This window comes from Salvia splendens, chromosome 2 (assembly GCF_004379255.2).
Source record: "Salvia splendens isolate huo1 chromosome 2, SspV2, whole genome shotgun sequence".
Classification (NCBI taxonomy): Eukaryota; Viridiplantae; Streptophyta; class Magnoliopsida; order Lamiales; family Lamiaceae; genus Salvia; species Salvia splendens.
In genome coordinates, this window is record NC_056033.1 from 18820851 (window position 1) to 18828913 (window position 8063).

At 41.9% G+C, this 8063-nt stretch overlaps 1 long non-coding RNA gene and 1 pseudogene across 1 annotated transcript; one reads left to right on the forward strand and one right to left on the reverse strand.

Moving 5' to 3' along the window:
• The first annotated feature begins 449 nt into the window (after positions 1–449).
• LOC121790797 lies at positions 450–1684 on the forward strand. The gene is made up of 2 exons (XR_006048412.1): positions 450–872; positions 1059–1684. It is a non-coding gene; the product is annotated as an uncharacterized LOC121790797 (long non-coding RNA).
• Positions 1685–2766: 1082 nt separating this feature from the next.
• On the reverse strand, positions 2767–7074 carry LOC121775414 (annotated as a pseudogene).
• Positions 7075–8063: the final 989 nt, after the last annotated feature.

The following is an 8063-nucleotide window of genomic DNA, read 5'->3' on the forward strand; positions in this document are numbered from 1 at the left end:
AATTACACGATTTTTTTAATTTTTTTAATTTAATAAATTATATATTTATTTTATTATTTAAAAAATTCAAATGTACTCCCGAAATCCTTCACTCTTAAGTTTTATTTCTAATAATTTGTAGTAGTTTTTTTATCTTAAACTCGAACTACAACTTTGTATTTCTAAAATTTTATAGTTAGTTTTCCTTAAAAAAATTCACAATCGGGACTAGATACCCTATTTTTCGGGACTGGATACCCGAGTCGGGTATTTGGGTACCCGAAATTATTTTCGAATTGGGTATCAGATATTAGATTTTTGGAAATTCAAGATCGGCCACCCGAAATTTTCGGATCGGGTATCCGCGGATACCCGATTTGACAGGCCTAGATGTGATGTCTATCTATTTGCGTTCTAAAGTACTTCCTCCGTCCTACTCAAAATGTCCACATTATTGATTGGTACGAAGTTTTAGGAGGAGTTGTTAGATGAGGTAAGTAGAGAGTAAAAAGTAGTTGAATTTTTTTAATAAGAAGAGATGATAGAGGGATTTATTGTCAAATATAGAAAATAGACATCTTTAATGAGAGAAAGTAAAAATGAAAGATGGACATCTTAAGTGGGACGGAGATAGTATATTATTTCTGTAAAATAACTTAAATTTTTTTTGAAGTCATCACCTACTTCATTACTTCCTTCATTTCTTTATACTTTTCCAGAACTCACAAGTGTAGTGCTAAATCCTTCTGCTTCCGAGAGAGAGAGAGAGGAGCAACCTAGAGAGAGAAGGGCGCCGGACTGACCTTGTGAGGACTCTCCAATACCATGTTTAAAATCATTTCAGCAGTTCCCAGCCTGTCAAAAAACGGACTATTCCATTACAGATAGTATTGGTACGTATAAGATCAAAGATAATAAGTGGTATGAATGTTGCAGATTCAAATAAGTGCACTTCGAAAAAGATTACCAGTGAGAGGCCTTCTCCTTCGTGTCTGATAGGCTAGTTTTCGTCACTTGGATTTGATCACTTTTCGCACTTATTAGTAGAATATTTGCATAAAAAAGATGCTTTTTTGCAGGAAATGAATGGAATGGTCCGACTAGCATGCTAATGGAATGGATTCTGGATTACATGCAAAAGTAGAGGCAAATTGGATGCAAATTCAGTAGTTTGAGAAGAAGGAATCCACAAGACACAAACTGCCCAGTTTGATGGATTGGCCAGTGTCTGAGCAATGTTGACATCTCTTCAAAGTCGCATTTCAAAGCAAAGTTGACGATTCTTTGTGCTACCAACGCCCACAAGTGACACTTTTGAAGGCAAAAGAAGCCAACTACCATCATAGGGAGTGGATAAGACTTCCACGACAGATTGGTTGGAAGATGTGTAACAAAATCAACAAAACTCATCTTTTGGCCTAACTTTTGAACCACTTTGTCACTTTCTTTAGTTTTAGTTTAGTTTTATTTCTCTCTCTAGGAACTTTTCTCTCTTCCTTAAGAAGAGAGATTTCAAACTCAAGGCTGCGAAGATCATTGTTCATCATGGGTTGAAGTACTAGTAATTTAGTAGTAGTGTTTATTTTCTCTAGTTGTTTGTTCTTAACTTGTGGAGTTCTTTTGCACCTTTATTACTCTTATTTGTTGTTGTTGTTCTTGTTTTAGAAGCTTATTTCAAGTAGTTATTACTCTAAGTGTTTGTGTATTTAATGTGCTTTAAGTTTAGCTCTTGTTTGATTTTCGGTTTTAGCTTGTTGTTTAATTCTAGTGTTGGTTATGTTCTTGTTTAGTTAAAACTTCTTTCAAGCTTTTAAAATCAGTTTCTCAAGTTTTTTCTAAGTTAGTTTATGGTTAAAAAACGTGGAGAAGGAGTTAGAAAAGTCTCAAAAAAATCAGCCATGTGTTGTGTGTTTTCGGCGCTTCGTCGGGTGTCATTTTCGTATGATTTTGCATGAGTTTGATGAACTCGGTTCTTGGTTGTTCTTCCACCATGCTTAAGTGTTCTTATGCTTTCTTTATCTTCTTCAATGAGTCTTTATGTTTCAGCTTTTCATTTGGTGTTTTCAAGGCATATTTAGGTAGCTAACTTGTTGATTTGGTGTTTCTCTTGCATAGTTAAGTGTGTAGCAACCATTTAGTCTTTTCTTTACTCATATTTTCGTGCCTTGGTGTATTTAGGAACTCAAAAATCTGATTTCAAAGTGCTAAACCTTTTACTCTTAGTTTAGTTTAATTGCCAACTACTTTTGACCATAGGTTAATAGCTTGAAGGAGGCAACTAGTACACTGTCTTTTCACTCTTTGACATGGAGCCTCCAAAATCAGCTTTAAACTCTCTCTCCCATGCTTTTCATGTCAGCTTAGCCACCCTAGGAAGTCTCCAAAGTAGCTAGTTAGGTAGACTTTAGGTTTTACTTTTTAAATGTCTCTTTCCTAGTAAAAATAGCTTCTCTAGCTTTCATTTAAGTGTGAACACTTAGAATTGATTTAGCAGCTTTTACTTAGTTCTTTTTGCTTCTTTTACTTAGTAATTTTCGTGAAAAAATCTGGTTCCTTTCCCCTTGTTCCTTTCATTCCCGAAAGTGCTATTTTACAAAGTGTTGTCATTTTTCTCACCACTGTTCTGCTTTTGCTGCTAAGTTGCCCAGTATAATTACTTGCCCAGTTTACTTGCTTGTCCAGTTTACGTGTCAGTTTATTTGCTTTGTCTCAAGTTCATTGTTTGCTTACTTTTACTTTATTTTCTACTTTGTTCCCACCATGTTCGTAAGTATGGGTTAATTTCTGTAGTTTAATTATCTTTCTCTCCTAAATTAAAGCGTGGCGGCATCGCCAAACTCTTAAGTGTTGCAATACATAACGGATACGACCGTTTCTCGTGGGATCGACATCCGACTTACCACTTACTAATTAATAGTATTTTGGGAAGTGAGAACGTTTAAGTATTGTTGAATAGGAAGAACACGTGCCTACGACACGCGTGCAAAATCCCTTCCTTTCAGTGTCCAGCACCAAAAAAAGTCTTCGGTAATCCAGGCACAGGTCCAATCACTGGTTTCCCTCCAGGCACTGCAAACAATGGTATCAGCTTATGTATAATATAACGAGACGGCTATAGTTGGAAGCTGTATAACTGAGAAACTTACTATAAGGTCTTAGGCCAACTCTAACTTCTCTGCTTTGGCCCAACTCTCTCAGTGACGCTTCTTTGAGTCGAGGAAATAACTCACTCGCCCTATCCCATATCAGAGCGATGATGGACTCATCAATCTCAGTGTCGAATCCAACAAGCTGGCGGCTGCTTCCTGCACGAAGCAAAGCATATGATATGACCTTAGACATCTTCCTCGCGCATACCAAGCATGTATTTTAAATACAGAAGAATATGAAGGCGAGATTTAATGCCATCACCTTAAAAACATTTAGGCCGTTCTTGGTATGACGGAATGGAACGAGGGTGGGAATGAAATGACACTTTATTTCCATTTCCTTTGCATTTTCATTCCATTCCCCTCGTTCATTCCATCATACCAAGAAAATAATTAGAATAAAAGTAGGAATCACATTCCGTTACATAATTTCATTCAAGGGATGATCAAATGAAAATTGTAAAAGTAAAATTGAAGTCACCAATATAATGCCATTGCCCTTTAAACATTTATACATAGCTAAGCTAAGAGCAGATTCACACAAGACATGCCATCCATCGACCATTGTCACTCGCCTGATATGTAACTTGGTCACTGTGTAAGGATATACAGCTATTTTCGGGTATTATTACTGCACAGTGCCACAGTTAACATGGAAAGAGTTGAGCGAGTAAAAACCAGATTAGAGTTTAGTCGTTTACCAAGAATAAGCCTTCGCGGCATTTCCATGGTAGCTGCCATCGATACAGATGCAGTATTTGCATTAGATTTGGTCCCCAGATCTGTAGTAGAGCTAAGGGTTGCGGATTTGTGATTGACATATCCGGCCTCCATAAGCCCGTGATTTACTTTAAAAGATTTGAAATTCTCAAGAACAAGCATATGACCCTGCCACATATCAATGTAAGATCTTAACTCTTCTCTTCCGAACATTGCACTCTTTTATAGCCACGCTAAGATTAAGAGATAGTGCAGTAGATTTTTTTCAGAAATTTCGACACAATACATTTTCAAACTGAAAGAACCTACGTAAGGTGATGGCGAAGAACTGAGACGATACAAATTTAAGAAAAACATATAAACTCACACACCTTAGTATCTCTATCTCACCTTACGTGGTTTAACTGGGAAATCTAGCTCAATTTCCGAATCCTTTAAAATGTCATGCATCAAAGAACCAGTCCACGAGCCCGTTGCAATGATAACAGTTTTCTTACTACGCAATGTAGTCTTTGAAGTTTGAACTGCCTCAACTTCTCCACTACTGTCAGACCTGATCTTAATCAGCAACGGAAATAAAAGATTTTTCTCACTCAGTAAAATGGTCATCTTGACAAGATCCAAAAACATAATAATTACTACTCGGAAATCAGCATAAAACACGAAGAGAAATTGACTAACCGCAATTAACCGGTTACTGTCTCATAAAAGAACTCTGCGTATCTCCCTTCTGCTGCAAAGGCCATGTTAGCCTACCGGAAATTATACACAGTAACTATAAAGACAACACATTTTAAATTGAAGACAATAAAAGACTACTTCGAGAGGATGCCAGAGTAATCGCTAGGAACCTTTTCAATAAATGCAACAGCACGGCGAGCATCAATTTGACAGTCATCAGGCATAAAAGCTGCACCGCCTTCCTTTCCAAGATTAAGACTGGGTTCCTCTGCCATCAATTCATCGCTAGATAAAAACTTGGCGCCAAGACCAGCATCGACAAGATTCTCTACCTTCTTCCTCCAACGCCAAACAATCTTCTTCGGTCCGTCCCACTAGCATGCTTCCTGTTGTTAAAAACAGCAATGGTTAGCTTAAAGATGCCACACTTTGTACCATTTTCATGAAAATGAAATCTTACGGATAAATGGATGAACAAAGGCGACAAGATTAAATTCCACAATATGATAACTACAAACAAAAGAATTACTACCAATTATTCTTAGGAGCAAAGCACTCAAGCACAAGATTCTGATCAAGCATATCTATGAACACCAAACCTGATGAATATTTCTGCAAGTTAGCTACTCCCTCCAACTCATTCAAGATGTCCACCTTTCCTTTTTAGTTTGTCCGATTCAAGATGTCTGCTTTCTATATATGTATAAAATCCCTCTCTCCTCTCTCCTCATTAAATTATTCAATTACTTTTTCCACTCTACTTTATCACAAACAACTATTCCACCTAAAACTCCCTGCCATTCAAGAATGTGGCCATCTTGAGTGGGACGGAGGGAGTATATATTATCAAATTCGTCAAAAATCGTGCTAATAATATTTTAGGGACTCAATGTTCCACATCGGTTATAAGAATAACTGGTATGAGGTATATAGACTAAATGAGCTCTCTCTCCTAACAAACTAGTCTTTTGAGCAGAGTTCTCCCATTTGATCTATATCATTGGTGCTTTCATTATCCGCCGTGACCAATGAGAACTCGAAGTGGGGGTCCGGCAAAGAACTAGCTGTGACCATGACTAACGGAGTGGTGACGTGGCAAAGAACCAGTCGTGACCTACGAGGACGTTGGCCCTTAAAGAAAGGAGAGTCGAATGTAACGGACTCAATGTCCCACATCGAGAACAACGGGTATTGAACAATTGGTATGGGGTATATAGACTAAATGAGCTTTCTCTCCTAACAGGCTAAGGCTAATCTATTGGGCTGAGATTCTCCTGTTTGGTCTGTATCATGATAGTAAACACCTTAGTTCTGTTTATCCACGTTTATCGCATTATGATACATTTACATACTAGTTACCACAAAAACAATCCATCAATCAGAATTCATCAATCAGAACTTTTTATCAAACAGTTGATCGACAAACAAAGAAAAAATCTAATATCTGAACCTGTCTTCTTCCAGCCAAGCACCAGCAAAGGATCCATGCCTTGATTCGTGATGCTCTCCGCCATCTCCTCCCACAATTGATGGCTTCTCATCGCCAATTCCCATTTCTCACTCCCCGGGATTTTGTGAACCCTCCATATGTATCCTTGCCCTAAATTTACAAAATTAGCTCAAATTCGAAACAACAAAAATGAAAAAAACATTTATTTATTCATTCATTCATTTCAATTAATCAATTGAGTGAGCACCTACGCCAGTGGCGCCGGTGCAGGAAACGGCGGCGTCAACGGATAGGTTGGATCCGAGGAGGAACTGGCGGGCTATGGTCAACCCGATAATGCCCGCTCCGACGATGACTACGTCGAATGCGGGATCAGCCGATCCGGATACCCGATTCGACCCGAATGCCCGGGCGGGTCTGAATCTAGTTGGTTTGTAGTTGGTTGAAGATGGAGAGAAGGAGAGAGGATGAGCTTTGGTGGTGTTTGACAACGCTGAGATTCTGATGGTGCCGGCGGAGTAACGACACGGAACGGCGGCGGCGTCTGGGGAAGGGTTGCTTATTTTGAGAGCGGAGGCTGCCAGCCATTTTAAGTGGAAGTGAAGTGGTGCGAAGTCGGTTGAAGATTCTTAAGGAATCTTTTTGTCTGGTATGAAAGTGTTGGAACTTGTAATTTAGTTATGAGATGCTCAGAGTATCCACTATGGTGCGGACGCGGCGATAGCTGCGTATGGGAGCGATGGGCGGGCGGGTTATAATACGGAAGATGTCCGCCCATGGGTCGGACGCGAATGGGGGGCGAGGCGACGGCGGACGATGGATAGGCGCGGCGACCATAGTGTTGGACATCCGCCGCGGCCAAGACATTTTCGATTTTTTTTTATTTACCTCTATAAATACCACTCCCCACCACCTATTTTTCACCATTTTCACAAAATCCATCCATTCACTATCTACACAACCACTCTCTAAAAATGCACCGAGGAGACGACCAATCACCCGACTCTCAGGAATCGGGCTATGACAGCAATCCATCACATCCGTCGGGCTATCCTTCGCAGCCATCGGGATTTGGCGCCTATGCTTCTCAGCCATCGGGCTTTGGCACGACTCCGTGCCAGCATTGGAGTTGGAATCAATCTCTCCCACCGTGGGCATCGAGTCCACCCATTCCTCCATCTCAGTCATGGAGGTCTTCTCCAACGCCCCCACCTTTACAGCGGAATCTGAGTCGCTCCACATTTGGAGATTACAGACCCAACCTGGACGCGGTTCACCAGCCGCATCCGGGTTCCCCTTTCCAATCCAGCCAATCTCCGTTCACCGAAGCAGATCAAGACGCATGTGATACTATGATGGGTCTGCTCAGTTCCGGCATCCCAGATACGCCGTCGGCACGAGTGGAAAATCCCGTTCCGACCCGAGGGGGTAGCGGCATTCGGGGCGCGGGTGGCGGCAGTCGGGGCACCGGAAACGTCGGTGGACGCTCGGGCAGCGGCGCCGGCATTGCAGGTGGCGAGGGCAGTGGCGCTGGCGGTAGCGGTGGCTCTGGTTCTGGGTCCAACCGGGGCAAGCCATACACCAAACAAGAGAGCATTGCCGTGGCGAGGGCGTGGGATGCTATCACTTCGGACTCTGTGGTGGGCACCGATCAGGCCGAGGGGAGCTTTTGGAGGTGCGTCGTGATGGCATACGAGGAATTCAAACCCGACGGCGCCGAGAAGGGCGACCGAGAACAGCTCCGAAAAAAGTGGGGTAGGATTCTGCGGGCTACCAAGCGGTTCGCGTCCATATACGAGAACAACCTTCGCCACTCTGAGAGTGGCCGAAGCGCAACAGATGTGAAGAACCTGTCGATGGGCCAATACAACACGGAGGGCTGGCCGAAGTTCACCCTGTGGGAGGAGTATCTTGTCCTCGCGGATTGTCCGAAATTCAAGTCCATCGTGGCGCGAGAGGTCGACACAGCTCCTGGGCCGAAGCGTACAAGGCACAACCTTGTCGGGGAATACGGCAGTGGAAGCGGCTCGCACGAGTTCGAGCAGTCCGACGAGCAAGTCGAAGAGCCATCCGCTACTCACACT